A 19,997-nucleotide genomic window follows, 5' to 3' on the forward strand; every position below is an offset into this window, starting at 1 on the left:
TACCCATCCAGATAAATATTGTAATTGTACCAACCTCCACCACTTCTTTTGGCAGCTCATTCCATACACGTACCACCCTCTGTGTGAAATAGTTGCTCCTTAGGTCTCTTTCATATCTTTCCCCTCTCACCCTATGCCCTCTAGTTCTGGACTCCCGACCCAAGGGAAAAGACCTTGTCTATTTATCCTATCCATGCCCTTCATGATTTTATAAACTTCTGTAAGGTCACTCGTCAGCCCCTGATGCTCCAAGGAAAACAGCCCCAGCCTTTTCAACCTCTCCCTATAGCTCAAATCCTCCAACCGAGGCAACAGCCTTTTACATTTTTTCTGAACCCTTTCAAGTTTCACACCATCCTCCTGGTAAAAAGGAGACGAGAATTGCACACAATATTCCAACAGTGGTCTAAACAATGACATGTTCAGCCACAACACAACCTCCCAACTCCTGTACTCAATACTCTGACCAATAAAGGAAAGCATACCAAACACCTTCTTCATTATCCTACTCTACTTTCAAGGAGCTATGAACCTGTACTCCAAGGTCTTTTTGTTGAGCAGCACTCCCTAGGACCTTACCCTTAAGTGTATAGGTCCTGCTAAGATTTGCTTTCCCAAAATGTAACATCTGGTATTTATCTAAATTAAACTATCTGCCACTTCTCAGCCCATTGGCCCATCTAATCAAGATCCCATTGTAATCTGAGGTAACCTTCTTCGATGTCCACTACACCTCCAATTTTGGTGTCATCTGCAAACTTACTAACTATATCCTCTTATGTTCATATTCAAATCATTTATATAAATAATGAAATGTTGTGGACCCAGCACCAATCCTGTGGCACTCAATTGGTCTCAGGCCTCTAGTCAGAAAACAACCCTCCACCACCACGGTGGCTCAGTGGTAAGCACTGCTGCCTCACAACACCAGGGACCCAGGTTCGATTCCAGCCTTGGGTGATTGTCTGTGTGAAGTTTGCACATTCTCCCCATGTCTGTGTGGTTTCCTCCAGGTGCTCCGGTTTCCTCCCACAGTCCAAAGATGTGCAGGTTAGGTGAATTGCCCATAGTGTTAGGTGCATTAGTTAGAGAGAAATGGGTCTGGGTGGGTTACTCTTCGGAGGGTCAGTGTGGACTTGTTGGGCCAAAGGCCTGTTTCCACATTGTAGGGAATCTAATCTAATCACCATCCCCTGTCTTCTACCTTCAAGCCAGTTCTGTATCCAAATGACTAGTTCTCCCTGTGTTTCATGAGATCGAACCTTACTTTTTAATACTTAAGTAATCTGTTATTCTGGTAAGTTTTCCATTCGAGTTATTATTTCAATTCTTCTTTCTTTAGTTTGTATTTTAACAGTGAGGTAAGAATAAAGTATGTTTTGCTGCAAGCTTGGTAGTCTGACCACTCAAATTGCATCCGGAACATATGCATTACACTTCCATTTAAAAATAAGAAAGAAAGTTAGCGTCTAGGCTAACTTTAACATAAAGTGAGACAGTTTTATCTGGTCCACAACAATGGACATGACAGTTTCTGATTTCCTTTTGCCCAATCAAAATGCTGCTTGCATCACACATGTTGCCTGCTCTTCTCCATGTTTACAACATGTGGCTGAGCCCGAAGTGAACCACAATCTGAAACCTCATGGCTCACCATATACCACTAATTATCATTAACATCAAGTCGGGATAAATCCTGATTCAATGAAGAGTGTAGGAGGGCATGCCAGAAGAGCATAGAACATAGAACATGACAGCGCACTACAGGCCCTTCAGCCCTCAATGTTGCACCAACCTGTAAAACCAATCTGAAGCCCATCTAACCTACATTGTACCATTTTCATCCATATGTTTATCCAATGACCATTTAAATGCCCTTAAATTTGCTGTGTCTACTACTGTTGCAGGCAGTGCTTTCCATGCCCCTGCTACTCTCTGAGTAAAGAAACTATCTCTGACATCTGTCCTATATGTATCACCCCTCAATTTAAAGCTATGCCCCCTCATGCAAGCCATTACCATCCGAGGAAGAAGGCTCTCACTGTCCACCCTATCTAATCCTCTGATTATCTTATATGTCTCAATTAAGTCACCTTCTCCTCTCCAATGAAAACAGCCTCAAGTCCCTCAGCCTTTCCTCATAAAACCTTTCCTCCATACCAGGCAACATTCTAGTAAATCTCTTCTGAACCTTTTCCAAAGCTTCCACATCCTTTCTATAATGTGGTGATCAGAACTGTATGCAATACTCCAAGTGCGGCCACACCAGAGTTTTGTACAGCTGTAACTTGACCTCATGGTTCTGAAACTCAATCCCTCTACTAATAAAAGCTAACACACATTATGCCTTCTTAACAACCCTATCAACCTGGGTGGCAACTTTCAGGGGTCTATGTGCATGGACACCAAGATCTCTCTGCTCATCTACATTACCAAGAATCTTACCATTAGCCCAGTGCTCTTTATTCCTGTTGCTCCTTCCAAAGTGAATCACCTCACACTTTTCCCCATTAAATTCTATTTGCCACCTCTCAGCCCAGCTCTGCAGCTTATCTGTGTCCCTTTGTAACATACAACATCCTACAATGGCACTACCTATAACTACCAACCTTAGTGTCATCCGCAACTTTACTAACCTATCCTTCTATGCACTCATCCAGGTCATTTATAAACATGACAAACAGCAGTGGACCCAAAACAGATCCTTGTAGCTGAACTAATAACTGAACTCCAGGATAAACATTCCCCATCAACCACCACCCTCTGTCTTCTTTCAGCTAGCCAATTTCTGATCCAAACCGCTAAATCACCCGAAATCCCATGCCTCCGTATTTTGTGCAAAAGCCTATCAAATGCCTTACTGAAATCCATATACACCACATCAACCGCTTTACCCTCATCCACCTGTTTGGTTACATTCTCAAAGAACTCAAGGTTTGTGAGGCATGAAATACCCTTCACAAAACTGTGTTGACTATTCCTAATCAACTTATTCCTTTCCAGACGATTATAAATCCTATCTCTTATAATCTTTTCCAACACTTTACCCACATCCGAAGTAAGGCTCACTAGTCTATAATTACCAGAGTTGTCTCTACTCCCCTTCTTGAATAAGGGAACAACATTTGTTATCCTCCAGTCTTCTGGTGCTATTCCTATAGACAATGATGACATTTGTGGGCGGCATGGTGGCACAGTGGTTAGCACTGCTGCCTCACAGCGCCAGAGACCCGGGTTCAATTCCCGCCTCAGGCGACTGACTGTGTGGAGTTTGCACGTTCTCCCCGTGTCTGCGTGGGTTTCCTCCGGGTGCTCCGGTTTCCTCCCACAGTCCAAAGATGTGCAGGTCAGGTGAATTGGCCATGCTAAATTGCCCATAGTGTTAGGGAAGGGGTAGATGTAGATGTAGGGGTATGGGTGGGTTACGCTTCGGTGGGGCGGTGTGGACTTGTCGGGCCGAAGGGCCTGTTTCCACACTGTAAGTAATCTAATCTAATCTAATAAAGATCAAAGCCAAAGGCTCTGCAATCTCTTCCCTGGCATCCCAGAGAATCCGAGGATAATTCCCATCTGGCCCGGGGACTTACCTATTTTCTCGGATTTGTTAACACCTCCTCATTGTGAACCTCAATCCTGTCTAGTCTAGTAGTTTGTATCTCAGTATTCTCCTCGACAACATTGTCTTTTTCTCATGTGAATACTGGCAAAAAATATTCATTTAGTGCTCTCCCCATCTCCTCTGATTCCACGCACATCTTCAGACTACTATCCTTGATTAGCCCTAATCTTGCTCTCGTCATTCTTTTATTTCTGATATACCTATAGAAAACCTTAGGGTTTTCCTTGATCCTATCCACCAATGACTTCTCATGTCCCCTCCTGGATCTTCTTAGTTCTCTCTTTAGGTCTTGCTGGCTATTTGTAAGTCTCAAGTGCCCTAAATCAGCCTTCACATCTCATCCTAACATAAGCCTTCTTCTTTTTGACAAGAGGTTCAACTTCCTTAGTAAATTACAGCTCCCGCACTTGACAACTTCCTCCTTGCCTGATTGGTGCATACTTATCAAGGCTAAGCAGTAGCTGTTCCTTGAATATGCTCCATATCTAAATTGTGCCCATCCACCCTCCCCCTGCCCTCCCCCCACCCCCAGTTTCCTTCCCCATCCTATGCATTCTAAATTTTGTCTAATTGCATTATAATTGCCTTTCACTCAGCTATAACTCTTGCCCTGAAGTATATACCTATCACTTTCTATCGCTAAACATAAGCAAATTGTGGTCACTGTAACGAAAGTGCTCACCTACCTCCAAATCTAACACCTGGCCTGGTTCATTACCCAGTACCAAGTCTAATGTGGCCTCGCCCCTTGTTGGCCTGATTATATACTGTGTCAGGAAACCTTCCTGCACACATTGGAGAAAAACTGACCCATCTAAAGTATTTGAACTATAGTATTCTCAGTCAATATTTGGAAAGTTAAAGCCCTCCATAACAACTACCCTGTCACTCTCACTCCTATCGAGAATCAACTTTGCTATCATTTCCTCTACATCTCTGGAACTATTCAGAGGCCTATAGAAAACGCCCAAGAGGATGACCTCTCATTTCCTGTTTCTAACCTCAGCCCATACTACCTCAGTAAACAGCAATCATTCCTATAAGTGAGATGTTTGTCTGGTGAAGCTACAAAACAAGAATACTTGTGTGTCAAATAGCATAAGCAGAATGCAATCAACAGGGCTAACTAATCCCACAACCAGCAGACCAGATCTAAACTTTGAAATCCTTCCACTTACAGTCATGACTGATTGTGGCCATTTGAATAATAAACAGCAGGTGGAGGCTCCACAAATCCCTATCCTCAATGCTGGGCAAAAGGCAAGCCTGAAGTATTTACATCCAACTTTAGCCAGAAGTGTTGAGAATGGTCCATCTCTGCCTCCTCCTGCGTTCCTTCACATTACAAATGCTAGTTTTCAGCCAACTCTATTCACTCCACATGATATTGAGAAACTGCTGAAGGCACTGGATACTGTTAAGGCCATAGATGATGACAGCATTTTGGCATTTTTGGGCTGCTTTTTGAAGGAAAGATATACTGGCATTGAATGCAGTGCAGAGAACATTCGCTCGGCTGATACTCGGGATAGATGAATCATCTTACAGTGTTAGGTTGGGCCTGTACATGTCGGAATTTAGAAGAATGAGAGATGGCCTTATTGAAACATACAAGATTCTTAGAGGGCTTGACAGAGTAGAAGAGCAGACGTTGTTCCCTCTTGGGGAGTGTAGGACTAAAGGCCATTTTCTCACATTAAGGGGTCAGACATTTATGACAGAGATGAGGAGGAATTTCTTTCCTCAGAGTTGTTAAACTGTGGAGTTCCTTGTCACAGCGTATAAGTTAAGTATATACAAGGCTGAGATATGCAGTTTTCTAATTAGTAAAGGAATCAAAGATGATGGGGAAAAGGCAGGAAAGAGGAGTTAAGGATTATAAAATCAGCCACAATCTCATTGAATGGTGGAGCAGACTCGAGGGCTGAATGGCCTACTTCTGTCCCTATGTCTCAACGTCACTGTCAGAAGTATGGACTTGGCTGCAGTATGAGGAAAATGTTTAATACCCTCACATTCGTGGTTAAGGTGAATGAATATATTTTCAAGTGCCAACCCTTATACAATGCACATCCAATCTCATATGTGGCTCAGTGGCCCCCACCTCCATCATTCACTGATTAAAAATCAGGGCTTACACTTAATTTTTATTGACCACACTTTATCAGTGCATACTTGCATTGTTGCATGCATCACACCCAAATCTCACAACTTACATATTCTTTCAGCTATTCAACCATGGCATGACACTCTGATTCATTGCAATGCACTTAGTAACATCCTTCCTACTCTCTTGCACACCTGGGAAATAACAGCAGAGAACAGTGGGGATAGATATGGCATCCTTTTCTAGCAGTGAAAGTGATCCAGTTCATTGGCATGGTAGTCATGAAGGCTTTTGCAACTGGCAGTGCTGAAATTGCTGATATGACACGCCTGCTTTATACTTCTCCTTAAAACCTAAATCACACTTCCCCACAATCTGGAATTTTTGATAAAACACACTTAGTATGTAAAATGGCTATGTGGCATCATGGGTTAGGTCTGTCCGTCACTATCTAAAGAACTGTTCCTGGGAGGAACTAACAAAATCCAAGTTGTTTCCTCTTGAGTCATGGAGTCTGAGGGGGAGACCTGGTAGAAATCTATAAAATTATGAGATGCATAGATAGGGTTGATGGTCAGGATCTTTTTCCCAAAGTTGAAATGTCCAATAGTAGGGGGCATGCATTTAAGGTTGGTGTTGGAGGGGTGCAAGTTCAAAGGAGACGAGAGGGACAAGTTTTTACAGAGTAAGAGGAGTCTGAAATGCACTGCTAGCGGTGGTGGTGGAGGCAGATACGATTGGGGCATTAAAAGGGCTTGTAGATAAGCACATGAACATGCAAGGAATGGAAGGATATGGACCAAGTGCAGGCAGAATGGATCAGTTTATTTTGCCATCATGTTTGACACAACATCGTGGACCAAAGGGCCCATTCCTGTGCTGTACATTTCTATGTTGTACGTTCAAAGCCTCACTTCTGCTCCTCTGTGTGTTGTAAATGCAGTGTGAGAATAGCAGCAGCAATGTGAACTTAGTCTCGTTGAGATATGTGTCTCACAGTCAACCATCATGTGGCAACTCAAAACTGTAGGGACCAGCAATAGGGATTCACTGACCTGGCTCTACATGCATAGTCATACATTAACTGCACATTGAGGAAGAGTAACTCTTTGCCATTTTTCCACCTTGTCCTGTTGAGAGATGTTACCTGAAGAGTCACGTATGTACGGTCAATGGCTCCCTATGTTATTGCAAATCTCTCTAACTTGACAAAACCCTGTCCTGCTTCTCTTTGCATACAGAAAAGAAAATGAACTCTTGTCCTTTTGTCCCCAGCACATTTGTCTGAGCATCGGGGAGCTCATTGAGAGATGATGAAATGCTGTCAGCTTCTGTCCGGAAGAATTCTGAGGCATAGAAATTGAGGGTGATGAAGATCTTGCCAGCCAGTGGTAATGCCTTCTGTGTTCAAATCAGCAGCAGCAAAATCAGATGTATGTGTTGACACAGTTCAGTGACCATCTTGGTGAGTCAAAGACACCACTGCCACTGCTCCTAGCTGAGACGAAGGTAGGAATAAATACTGTCAGAATACATAGATCAACATGGCTATCTCTTTAGAGCTCTTCTTCTTATTCCTCTGTATCCAGAATATCCTCATTGCTGCCTCTGCTCCAACTTCCTTCTTTGCCACGGCCAAAGAGGAAATGTAGCCATAGCCCAATGACTGAGAGCAAGGTTTCAACTCAGAAGCCTTCAAATTCCATTCAATCTCTTGTAAACTGCCCCACTTCCAGAACCACTCCCTTCTGATTTTAACAACTTCAGTTAGCTGTTTCAACATCACCAAATATAATACTTTCATCGACTCTGCAGTGACAAGAGCAAGTCGAAGCAGTTCACCTGAAGATCCATGTTGATACCACTGAATAGCATCAGTTGGCAGGATCCCACACTTTGCTTAATGCATGCCCTGCTGTATATTTAACAGAGGGCAGGAATCAGACCTGTGAGGTCTAAAGAGACAGGCTTGGCTTTCAATTAAGGTTATGTATTGACTAGGAGCCTCAATCCTCCCTATAGATTCACTACCCACTGAGAAAAGAAATTCTTAAATGCATGGCCCTTTATTCTGTGATTATACCCTTTGGTTCTAGGCTCTCCCATAAGGGGGAAATTCCACATCTACCTTGTCAAGTCCTCTGAGATTCTCTGAGGCCTAATCTACTCAACCTCTCCAGCTAAGACAGTCTCTGCCAACCCGGTTTCAGCCTAGTTAACCTTTTCTGAACTGCTTCTAATGTCCATATATCTCTCCTTAGATAAGAGGCCGAAAACTTTCACATTATTCCAGCTGTGGCTTGAAGAATCAGGGAAGTGAAAATTGCCAAGGTCCGTAGGCTGCTCTCTCATTAGAGAGAGATGACTAATGGTGAGTTTAATGCTGAGAAATCAGCAGACTGTTGGGTACCCGTTCTTTTTAAATACACTGTATAAGTGATTTTCCTCTGCTCTTCATAGTTCCTCTCTGCTGCAGTGTGTGGTGGCTCATTGAATATTCTCATGCAGCTTCATTTGTGGGTGTTGGAATGATTGCCTCTGTAGTTCAGTATTTGGTCAGTATGTTTTGTTTTCCTGTAGACGTTGGTTTGAAGTTCCCCATTGGCTGTTCGCTCTACTGTGACATCTATGAATGGCAGTTTGTTGTTGTTTTCCTCCTCTTTAGTGAATTTTATGCCAGTAAGGATATTATTGATGGTCTTGAAGATTTCCTCTAATTTGTTTCCTTTAGTGATGACAAAGATGTCATCCACGTAGTGGACCCAAAGTTTGGGTTGGATGCTTCGCAGAGCTGTTTGTTCGAGTCTCTGCATTACTGCCTCTGCTAAGAACCCTGATATCGGAGATCCCATGGGTGTTCCATTGGTTTGTCTGTAGGTTTTGTTGTTGAAGGTGAAGTGGGTGGTAAGGCATAAGTCTACTACCTTGATGTCATTGTCCTTGCTGATGAAGTTGGTGGTGTTTGGTCTATGTGTCTTTGGTTCTTCTAATAATGTAATCAGTATTTCCTTGGCCAGGTTGATATTAATGGATGTGAACAGGGCTGTTACATCAAAGGAGACCATTATTTCATCCTCTTCTATTTCAGCATCTTTGACAGTCTTCAGGAATTCGTGTGTGGAGTGGATGGAGTGGTGTGAGTTGTCTACTCAGTGTTTTAGTCTTTGGTGTAGCTCCTAGGCCAATCTGTAATTGGTGTTCCAGGTAGTGGGACTATGGGTCTGAGGGGGGGCTCCTGTTTTGTGAATTTTGGGTAGTCCGTAGAAGCGTGGTATGTTGGATCAATCTGGTTTCATTTTTTGGAAGTCGGTGTTATTTATTTCTCCACATTTTTTGAAGTTTTTTGAGTAGGGATGTGATTTGGTTCTTTGGTTGTGGGGTCGGGTCCATCGCCACTTGTTGGTAAGTGTTGGTATCTGCAAGCAGTGCGCTCACTTTCTCAATGTAGTCTCGTTGATTTAAAATGGCTGCCAATCGTTCTTGGCCTGCAGGTAGGATAACAATGTTTTTATCTTTTTTTAGTCTTTTTAGTGCTTTTCTTTCTTGTGTATTGAGTGTGTTTCCTTCCTTATTCCTGCTTAATATTGGTGCAACTGTCTGTCTAATGGTTTGCTGGGTTTCTTCTGTGAGTTCATTGTCTTTCAGTGTTGTTTCTAATGCTGCTAAGAAGTTTTTCTTGTCCGCATCCTGAAAGTTGTAATTTCATCCTCTTGCTAAGTTGGCTTTTTCAGTGTCTGTTAAGGATTAGTCAGATAAGTTTTTATCCATGCTTCTGTGTTGTCGGTGTTGTTAGTTTGTGTAAGTTTGTCTAGTTTTTTCCCGCAGGTCTAGTTATTTCATTTTCTGTGTTTGTTGTTGTGTAATGTCTGTAGCTTGTTGTACTCTGTCTGTCCATTTATGGTCTATCACATTAGTGAGTAAAGTATTTTGGTGCAAAATTTCCCAGTTGTATTTACGGAGTCTGTTGTGGGCATCATTAATCATTTCTCTAAGCATTCTGTGGCCATTTTGCTCTGCTATCCTTTTTGCTAGCTGGGTGTTAAGGGGAGGTTTGTATTTAAGACATTTAGGTAGTACCTATTTCCTTAGGCATTCATGCAGGAAGTACAGCTCTTCGTGACTGGCATTCTATTTGATGGCATTGGTTCCCAATTATTGGGCTGGTTTTAGTGAATTGCATCCATAAGTGTTAGCAAGTTTTGAGAAGATTGCTCCCTGTTCACGTCCATCAACATCAACATGGCCAAGGAAACACTGACTACACTATTAGAAGAACCCAAAGACACATCACTAAACACCACCAACTTCATCAGCAAGGACAATGTCACCAAGCTAGCGGACTTATGCCTTACCACTCATTTCACCTTCAACAACAAAACCTACAGACAAATGGAACACCCATGGGATCTCCGATATCAGGGTTCTTAGCAGAGGTGGTAATGCAGAGACTCGAACAAACAGCTCTGCGAAGCATCCAACCCAAACTTTGGGTCCACAACGTGGATGACACCTTCATCATCACTGAAGGAAACAAATTAGAGGAAATTTTCAAGACCATCAATAATATCCTTACTGGCTTAAAATTCACTAAAGAGGAGGAAAACAACAACAAATGGCCATTCATAGATGTCACAGTAGAACGAACAGCCAATGAGGATCTTCAAACCAGCGTCTACAGGAAACAAACACATACGGACCAAATACTAAACTACTGAAGCAATCATCTCAACATCCACAAACTAAGCTACATTATTTCAATGAGCTACCATACACTGCAGCTCAGAGGAACTATGAAGAGCAGAAGAAAATTATCTATACAGTGTATTAAAAAAGAACGGGTAACTGATGAGCACAGTTTGCCGATTTCTCAGCAACAAACCCAAACAAGCAGACAAAACATGTCCAGAAACCCTAGCCACTCTCCCCTACATCAAAGGCATCTCGGAAATGACTGCCAGACTACTCAGACCCCTTGGCATCATGGTAGTTCATAAAACCACCAACACACTAAAACAGCAGCTAATGAACTTGAAGGTCCCTATACAGACAACAAGCAAAACTAATGTAATTTACAAAATACCTTGCAAGAACTGTAACAAACACTACATTGGACAAACAGGCAGAAAACTAGCCACCAGGATACATGAACATCAACTAGCCACAAAAAGACATGAGCCACACTCACTAGTATCTTTACGTACAGTTGATGAAGTTCACTACTTTGGCTGGGACAACACATCCATCCTAGTACAAGCCAAATAGAGACATGCACGAGAATTCCTAGAAGCATGGCATTCCAACTGGAACTCTATCAACAAACACATTGACTTGGATCCCACCTACCACCCCCTGAGAAAAAGAACAGAAAATGACATTACCACAGGAAATGCCATCACCAGAGAAAATGATGTCACCATAGGAAATGGTGTCACCAACCCAAGGAAACCTAAACCCATAAATAAAAAGTGAGCCATACCACCAGTGCTTCATCTGGAGTCTCACTGGCGATGTTACCTAGTATGGCGGTGAAACCGAACCTTCCAGCTCAGCAAGCAAACCTACATCCAGAACCACAACCTGAGCTACAGGGGCGGCACGGTGGTTCAGCGGTTAGCACTGCTGCCTCACAGCTCCAGGGACCCAGGTTCGATCCCTGCCTTGGGTAATTGACTGTGTGGAATTTGCACATTCTCCCCGTGTCTGCGTGGGTTTCCTCTGGGTGCTCCGGTTTCCTCCCACAATCCAAAGATATGCAGGTTAGGTGAATTGGTCATGCTAAATTGCCCATAGTCAGGGGTGAATATGGGGAATGGGTCTGGGTGGGCTACTCTTCAGAGGGTCGGTATGGACTTGTTGGACCAAAGGGCATGTTTCCATACTGTAGGGAATCTAATATAATCTTCTCCAACTTGCTAAGCATTTAATCATGAAGGATATTAAAGTTTTCCACATGAATTATTTCTTGTCTTTGTTTTTCAGATCGCTAACATAGAAAATTTGCTATAAATTTTCCTGTTATTAAAAGGGGTGCTCATTTAAATAAAAATATTATTGTCTGAAAACAGGAGTTTCTTGAAAGACCAGAATTTCAAATCCATCCCAATTGCCTTGAGAAGATGATGGTGGGCCATTTCTTTTTTCCACTGTGATTTAGATAGAATGATGAAGTTTGCTAGTTATCTTCATCAGGCAGTTAAGATATGAATCTGAGTCACATGTAAGCCAGACATGGCAAAGTTGGCAGGCGTCCTTCTCTCTTCAAAGGACATTGTTGAGTCACTTTTTTTAAAAATAGTAAATGAGCTAATCCATCAGCTGCAGAGATAAATCAGACTAAAAATATTTTTAAAGACAAGAAAATAGCTCTCAGGAGAATTAGGTAAATTTTTGATCTCAGTTAATGGCAACAAAGCTGCTATCAGAACAATGAAAAAGATACCGGAAAAGAAGGTACAGGTGTCCCCCGCTACCTGAAAGTAGAGCGTTCCAATTAAACCATTTGTAAGCCAAAATGGCGAAAAGCAAATAAGCAATTACCATTAATTTAGAGTCAGAGTCATATAGTCATAGAGATGTACAGCATGGAAACAGACCCTTCGGTCCAACCCGTCCATGCTGACCAGATATCCCAACCCAATCTAGTCCCACCTGCCAGCACCCGGCCCATATCCCTCCAAACCCTTCCTATTCATATACCCACCCAAATGCCTTTTAAATGTTGCAATTGTACTAGCCTCCACCACTTCCTCTGGCAGCTCATTCTATACACATACTACCCTCTGCGTGAAAAGTTGCCCCTTAGGTCCCTTTTATGTCCTTCCCCTTTTACCCTAAACCTATGCCCTCTAGTTCTAGACTCCCCACCTTAGGGAAAAAAGACTTTGTCTATTTATCCTATCCATGCCCCTCATAATTTTGTAAACCTCTATAAGGTCACCCCCTCAGCCTCCGATGCTCGAGGGAATGCAGCCTCAGCGTATTCAACCTCTCCCTATAACTCAAATCCTCCAACCCTGACCACATTCTTGTAAATCTTTTCTGAACCCTTTCAAGTTTCACAACATCTTTCCGATAGGAAGGAGACCAGAATTGCACGCAATAATCGAACAGTGGTGTAACCAATGTCCTGTACAGCCACAACATGACCTCCCAACTCCTGTACGCAGTATTTTGACCGATAAAGGAAAGCATATCAAGCCCCTTCTTCACTACCTATCCTCCTGCGACTCCACTTTCAAGGAGCTATGAACCTGCACTCCAAGGTCTCTTTGTTCAGCAACACTCCCTAGGACCTTACCATTAAGTGTATAAGTCCTGCTAAGATTTGCTTTCCCAAAACACAGCACCTCGCATTTAGCTGAATTAAACTCCATCTGCCACTTCTCAGTCCATTGGCCCATCTGGTCCAGATCCTGTTGTAATCTGAGGTATTCTTCTTTGCTGTCCACTATACCTCCAATTTTGGTGTCATCTGCAACTTACTAACTATACCTCTTATGCTCACATCTAAATTATTTACATAAATGAAGAAAACTGGTGGACCCAGCACCAATACATGGGAAAAATTTCTGAGCATTCCCAGAACCAAACAATAGCCTACCAAATCTTACCAAATAATAGATAACACCTAAACTAACACTAACATGTAGTAAAGGCCGTCTGAGGTTGGGGTGGTGGGACGTATAGGATACTTTAGGACACATTTTGCTAATGGATGCACAAAATAAATTAAGACAAAGCACAGATGCTCACAGACACAGTTCAGAGTTATGGCGGCTTGATGCTGAGATGCTGAATGTAGTCTCCGGCGAAGGCACTTGGCAGCGCCACTCTTGCTGAAAGCAAAAAACCTCTTTCGGTTCGCAAAACCAGGTCCTAAAGTAGGTCTTTCATAAAAGCAAATTGATGTAAAGCATACATTCGAAAAGCGGGGATACCTGTAATGGAAAGCTATACTAGTGAAAGCAAGACCATGTTTAAATATGTTTGGAGACTGAATTAAGAAGCTATTTTGGATTGCTGAAGAACCTCTGTGAGCAGAATTTGGCAGATTTCCAGGTAGAGGCTGAGCATTTTAAATCATTGCAGCAGTTATTTCCTGCGAAGGGGATTTCATTTACAAATAATAAGTTGAAAGTGCAAAGTGAATGCAGATATTGTTTTCTCAAAACTGACAGCATCTCCCCACCATCATGCAAGGCTTTGCCATCTCTGGCATCACTGACATGACCATCAATACTGGTTTGACTGGTTGTCTCCATTTTTACAACATCCTCCTCCACCCCTTAATAAGTAAACTTGTTCCTGGATCCCTCAACAACACGTCTAGGACACAGCTTCACAATATTTGAAACAAACACAGAAATTGCTGGAAAAGTTCAGCAGATCTGCAGCATTTGTGGAGAAATATCAAAGTTAACATTTTGGGTCAAGTGATCCTTCCTCAGAACAGTCACTATCAGATTGTTGTAGTCAAAGTTTGCCTTGCTTTTTCAAATCCTGGCTCACCTTACTACCTTCTCCAACCCTATGTACCATGTGCCATAGCATACCCTCTTATCTTCTCACCTTTGGGTCTTCTTTGCAAACCTTGTGTCATTTTCACCTATAAATCTTTCAACGTACTCCTTCCTGAGCTTCCACAATTTAGTTTGGGAGTAGAGTGCTTGCTAGTTTAGTGATTAACAAGTGTAAAAACAAATTGAAACCAAATGGAACAGCTAAGACATGGTTTACTGAAATGACACTAAATGGCAACATGCCTTGCTAGTTCAGACATATCAGGAAATTGTTGATGTGCCTTCCAAGACTTACTGCCTAATCAGTTAATGGATGAAAATCACTTACAGAGTGGTTGTGATTTCTTGAGGCAGATTAATGTCCATACTATTTGCTTCAATTTAGAAAACTGTTTTCATTTATCCATGCTTACTTTTAAGTATGAGTTGCATTGTAATAAGCAATGCTTTAAAGCGACTGTGGAGTGGTGAGTAGTTCAAGGGAAGTCATTAAGGTTCTGAATTGTCAAAATGTTGAATTTGGCTTACTGATACAAAGATTGATAGTTCACGTGAAATAATTGGGCAGGGCAACATTTGAGACATGGTGATTATCGTATTCAGATCAACACCTCTTCAATAGCTGATAATAAATTTTGGCTCCCCTTTGCTATTTTCTGGAAGATATATGGAATTTGGCTTGGCTGTGATGCCATGGATGTTATGTAACTAATAGCTAATACGTAGCATTAATTTATAGCCCAGACATTGTTTGGAACACTTGGGGAGAAGCCTACTGAAAGAAAGAGGCTGCCCAGTCAGCTCTACTTTTTCTGAAATAAAACCATTGTTATGGGTCCAGTGTGGTACCTGGAGCCTGTGTCCAATTGATTTTGCATAAGAAACTTCTGGAAGAGTTTGTCTATTTTCTTTCCTCAACTATTGCATCCAGCAAGGTCCTCAAGGACAACCTTATGTGTTCAGCAACACTCATGCTGCATGCCAAAAAGTCAGACCAATGGCCATCTGAGCATCTCAAACTGTATCCTTTTTGCCGTCAAGAACCATGACGTAATTGGGCAAAGGTACATATTTGATTGAAGTGAATCTCTGCTGATAAATCTACTTTTGTTTTCTTTTATCATGTATGTTGGAACCTAGAAAGGTAAACATTTATATTTTTATACTACAAGCTGTTCTGCTATAACGCGTACTTAATTTACGAGATTTAGCTGTTACACAATTGATGAACTGGGGACACTGTTACTAAAGCGTGAACTTTTAAAACATGTGTTGGCTGTAATGCAATTACACTGCCAACACTTTAAGTGCTGTTTCTAAAGCGCGATATTTCTATGATGTGGGCTTTTAACCTTCACTTTAAAGAAGACCTACCTGTACAAACTAAAGTTAACCAGTTTTGCATCTTCATTGAATATGTTTTGGTTTATAATAAATCAATAATTTGTATTTATTGAATAAGCCTTCTGGATGGATATTTTTATTTGATGTTTAATTTAGGGGTTGGCCTCTTCAGGAACTGGGTAAAACAACCTTTTTATAAGTCAGAACTCTAAAGTCTTTAAAAGTACCAACCCAATTTAAAAGTACCAATCCATAGGGCCAAATTTTCTCATCATGTGTCCTGGTAGGGAGAAATACAACTTGCAATTGCCTACTTGTCTGAAGAAATTTTGGCATTCGGTGTAATAATTCGATGTTGTGATTTATCATCTCCATACACTTTAAAGAAACTACTGGAGATTTCTTAACAAGACAAAGGAAATTATTTTTGTGAGAAGTAGAGGTATCCCTCGTCAGGCCTAAACACCTTGTTCTCATCCTCTGTACTTTGAGAGGTCATTTCCTCTGTTCAAAGCACCACACAAAAGGAGTATAAGATTAGGGTAAATTTCTTTATTGAGGATTATTGGATCATGGAGTATTATGCAAAGTATAAACTATTGCGTCTATCATAGGAAAAAGTAAATACATACTTGAAGCAGTCAAAGATACAAATAAATAGAGAGTAATGTTGGATTGCTCCAACAAAGAAGCATCAGAAATGCAATGAGCTAAATAGCCTCCTGAGGTCTGCAAACCTCTATGATTCTTTGGATGTCAGGCTTTTAATTAACCCAATAGGCAAAATTGCTCTGTTATCACACTACTGCACACAAGGAAGAAAACAACAGTAAAACAGATTTCTAAAACCATTATCTGCATACCTTTACTGTGCTTGACATTAAGCTTTTGTGCAGAGGCTTACTTTTTGCCTGATACAAATAAAAAGGGAAAAAGCAGTGGGTTTTTTTTCAGGAAAATGTCAGTAATACTGAAGAAGTTTCCACAACTTTTATGAATTTAAATTTTAGTCCGGCGTGCTTAACACTTTCTCTCAAGGAAATGACTGTTGATAAAATTTATTGAAATATGACCAGAATAATGCATGCTGACTCCAGACATCTGGGCACGGAGTAGTAACCAAATATCGAGTCAATTTTGGCTTCATAAGGAGTTAGGAGCTAGGAATAGCAACACAGGAGAAAATGCCTCATTACTGAGTTGACAGGAAATATATATTTCATGTTCAATAATACATTACCCTTGTCAACCCATGTGCAGATAATGGAATTTCTGGAGTAGAAATCAAGTACTGATGATAGTAGAATACATTATAGAAACATTTTTGTGTAAAGTCCTTGGGCAATTTGAAACTTCAATAATTTTTAACATGCAAGCACATGATAGAAACAAGTCATAAATGATAGCTGAAGTCACAATTTTGTAAAATTTTAAGTGTTACGGTAATATAGTTCACATTTCTCGACTTCAATGTAACAACCATCTTTCATGATATATCATTCAATGAACTGATCATGTTGTGGTGACATTCAACAGCAATAACTTTACTGAACCCCAACATCAATATCATTTTGGAATGGCAGGGGTGCGGGAGAGGTGGGGAGATACCATTGACCAGAAAGAAACTTATTAGGCCTATCTATATAAATACTGTGGTTGCAAGACCAGGTCAAAGTCTGGAAATCTAAAGTGAGTAAACTACCTCCCAATTCTCTAATGACTGTCCACCATCAACAAGCCATATATCAGGAGTGTGATGCAGTATTGCTCATTTACGCAACTCCAACAACACTCAGGAGGCTCAACACAGTCCAGAACATAGCAACTACCACCTTTAATGTTCACTTCCTCCACCACTAATACAGAGTGGCAGCAGTGTGTAGTGCAAATAAGGTGCAATGCTACATTTCACCAAAGCTTTTTCGAGAGCTACTTGCAAACCTGAGACATCTATCACCTAGGACAAGGGGAGCAAATATATGGGCGCACCATTTACATTCTTTTGTTGTTGCTGGAACAAAATCCAAGAACTCTCCTCCTATCAGCACTATGGATGTACCAATAGCAGATTGAATTGCAGTGGTTCAATAAAGGTGATTCACCAGTACCTTCTCAAGGGCAATTAGAAATGAACAACAATGTGAGCTTATGATGCTCACATCCACTGAAACAGTAATCTAATTTTCTAACTGCTCACATTTCCTTTGACTTTCACCATTTTTGATCGGTTTCACTACTGTTTGTAAAGCATCAACATTAAAATTAGCAACGGTAGTGAGAAAAATCATATGAATTATGTTTATATTCGCATTTGCAATTTCACCTGCTATGTGTACACCGCAGTTACTAAACTGTAAAGTTTCACAGAGAGTTTATCAGTATATCTTAACATTTAATTAATGTAAGGAATTCAAGATCAATGCTTTCTGGGTGATAACTGATTCACTGTCATGCTCGAAAAGTGTGGTGCCGGAAAAAGCACAGCAGGTCAGGTAACATCTGAGGAAAAGGAGAGTCGACATTTCAGGCATAAGTCCTTCATCAGGAATGTGGAGGGGGAAGGAGACTGGAGGATAAATAGGGGAATGGGAGTGGGCATGGGGGAAGGTAGGTGGAATGGCGATAGGTGGATGCAGGTAGGAGGTGATTGTGATAGTTTGGGGGAGAGGACGGAGCAGAGAGGTGAGACAGGTAGGACAGGTCCAGAGGGCAGTGCCAAATTGGAGGGTTAGATTTGGAATAAGGTGAGGGTGGGGAGATTTGGAAACTGGTGAAGTCAAAGTTGGTGCTGTGTGGTTGTAGGGTCCTGAGACTGAAGATGGAGTGTTCTTCCAATCGGCAAGTGGCTTTGATTTGGCAGTGGTGGAGGCCCAGGATTTGCATGTCCTTGGGGGAGTGAGAGGGAGAGTTGAAGTCATTAGTCACAGGGTGATGGGGTTGATTGGTGCGTGTGGACCAGAGATGTTCCCTGAACCACTGCACAAGTTGGCGCTCAGTCTCCCTGATGTAGAGGAGACCACATTGAGAGCAATGGGTACAAGTGGGAGGATGAGTAGAAAAATATGCCAGAGTTGAAATTATCCTTTAGGGCCTTGGATGGAGGTGAGGGGGAAGGTGCAGGTGCAGGTGCAGGTGCAGGTGCAGGTGCAGGTGCAGGTTTTGCACCTCTTGTGGTGGCAGGGGAAGCTGCTGGGTGTGGAGGGTGGCTTGGTGGGGAGCATGGAGCCTGAACCTCACTGTCATGTTTCTAACCTCATGACTACAGAAATTGAAAGTTTCACATTAGATTCTTTTCTCATACCGATATTCAACTTCTTTTCCTGATACAAACACAGTTCAGATTAGCTTTTATTGTTTTTCAGCACACATTCTCTCCGTCCCATCTTGAAACGAGTGACTATTGTTGGGACACAAATCAGCAAGGTGCAAGAGGTCCAAATGAGACAATGAGTGATAATTAATACATGAGCCCTCAACCACATCTCATATGACAATCTCTTCACCCTTGGGATTTTTCTTTTAAAACACCTCTGGACCTCCTCCAACACCAGCACATCCTTCCTTAAACACAGGGCGCAATACTGCTCACAATATTTTGAATATGGTCTGACCAGAGCCTTATACAACCTCCGCAGTACACCTTTGTTCTTGTTTTCTAGTCCTCTTGAAATGAATGTCAACACTGCATTTGTCTTCCTAACCACCAACTGAACCTGCATGTTAACCTTAAGAGAATTCTGAACTAAGACTCCCAAATCCCTTTGTGCTTCAGATTTCCAAAGCCTTTCCACATTTAGAAAATAGTCTACACATCTATTCTGTCTACCAAAGTGCATAAACTCACACTTTCCCACATTGTATTCCATCTGCCATTTCTTTGCCTGCTCTCCTAGTATTTCCAAGTCTTTCTCAGTGTTCTCAATACTCGACACCATGAGTACCAGGCTCTGCCTGATCATCATGTTGATTCCCCCACAACCAACCCAAACCGAACATTCATGCCTCTTTTAACTCGCAGTTAAAAGCCTCTCTGCTTCCTAAACACGACTTGTCCCTCTACCTATCTTTGTGTTATCTGCAAATTTAGCAACAATGCCCTCGGTTCCTTCAACCAGATTGTTAATGTACAATGTGAATAGTTGCGCTCCCAAAACTGATGCCTACCAAACACCTCTAGTCACTGGCTGCCATCCCTACACTCTGCTTGGTGCCAGTCTGCCAGTCCTCTACCCACACCAGTACCTTGCCCTGAACACCTTCTTATTTAGCAGCCTCATGCGCAACACCTTGTCAAAAGCCTTCTGGAAATTCAAATAGATCACATCCACTGGTTCTCCTTTGCCTAATTTTCTTGTTACCCTCTCAAAGAATTCTCACAGATTTATCAGGCATGACCCCCCGTTTGCCG

At 41.8% G+C, this 19,997-nt stretch overlaps 1 long non-coding RNA gene across 1 annotated transcript in view; it reads left to right on the forward strand.

Annotated features, from left to right (window-relative positions):
* The window catches only part of LOC140463422 (uncharacterized), a 44,065-nt gene that overhangs the window by 15,018 nt on the left and 9,050 nt on the right, over window positions 1-19,997 (forward strand). Inside the window, exons 2-3 of the long non-coding RNA XR_011954677.1 lie at window positions 7,002-7,235; window positions 7,988-8,097. This is a non-coding gene — a long non-coding RNA (uncharacterized lncRNA). The remainder of the gene's footprint in view (window positions 1-7,001; window positions 7,236-7,987; window positions 8,098-19,997) is intronic.

Source organism: Chiloscyllium punctatum, chromosome 38 (genome assembly GCF_047496795.1).
Source record: "Chiloscyllium punctatum isolate Juve2018m chromosome 38, sChiPun1.3, whole genome shotgun sequence".
Taxonomy (NCBI): Eukaryota; Metazoa; Chordata; class Chondrichthyes; order Orectolobiformes; family Hemiscylliidae; genus Chiloscyllium; species Chiloscyllium punctatum.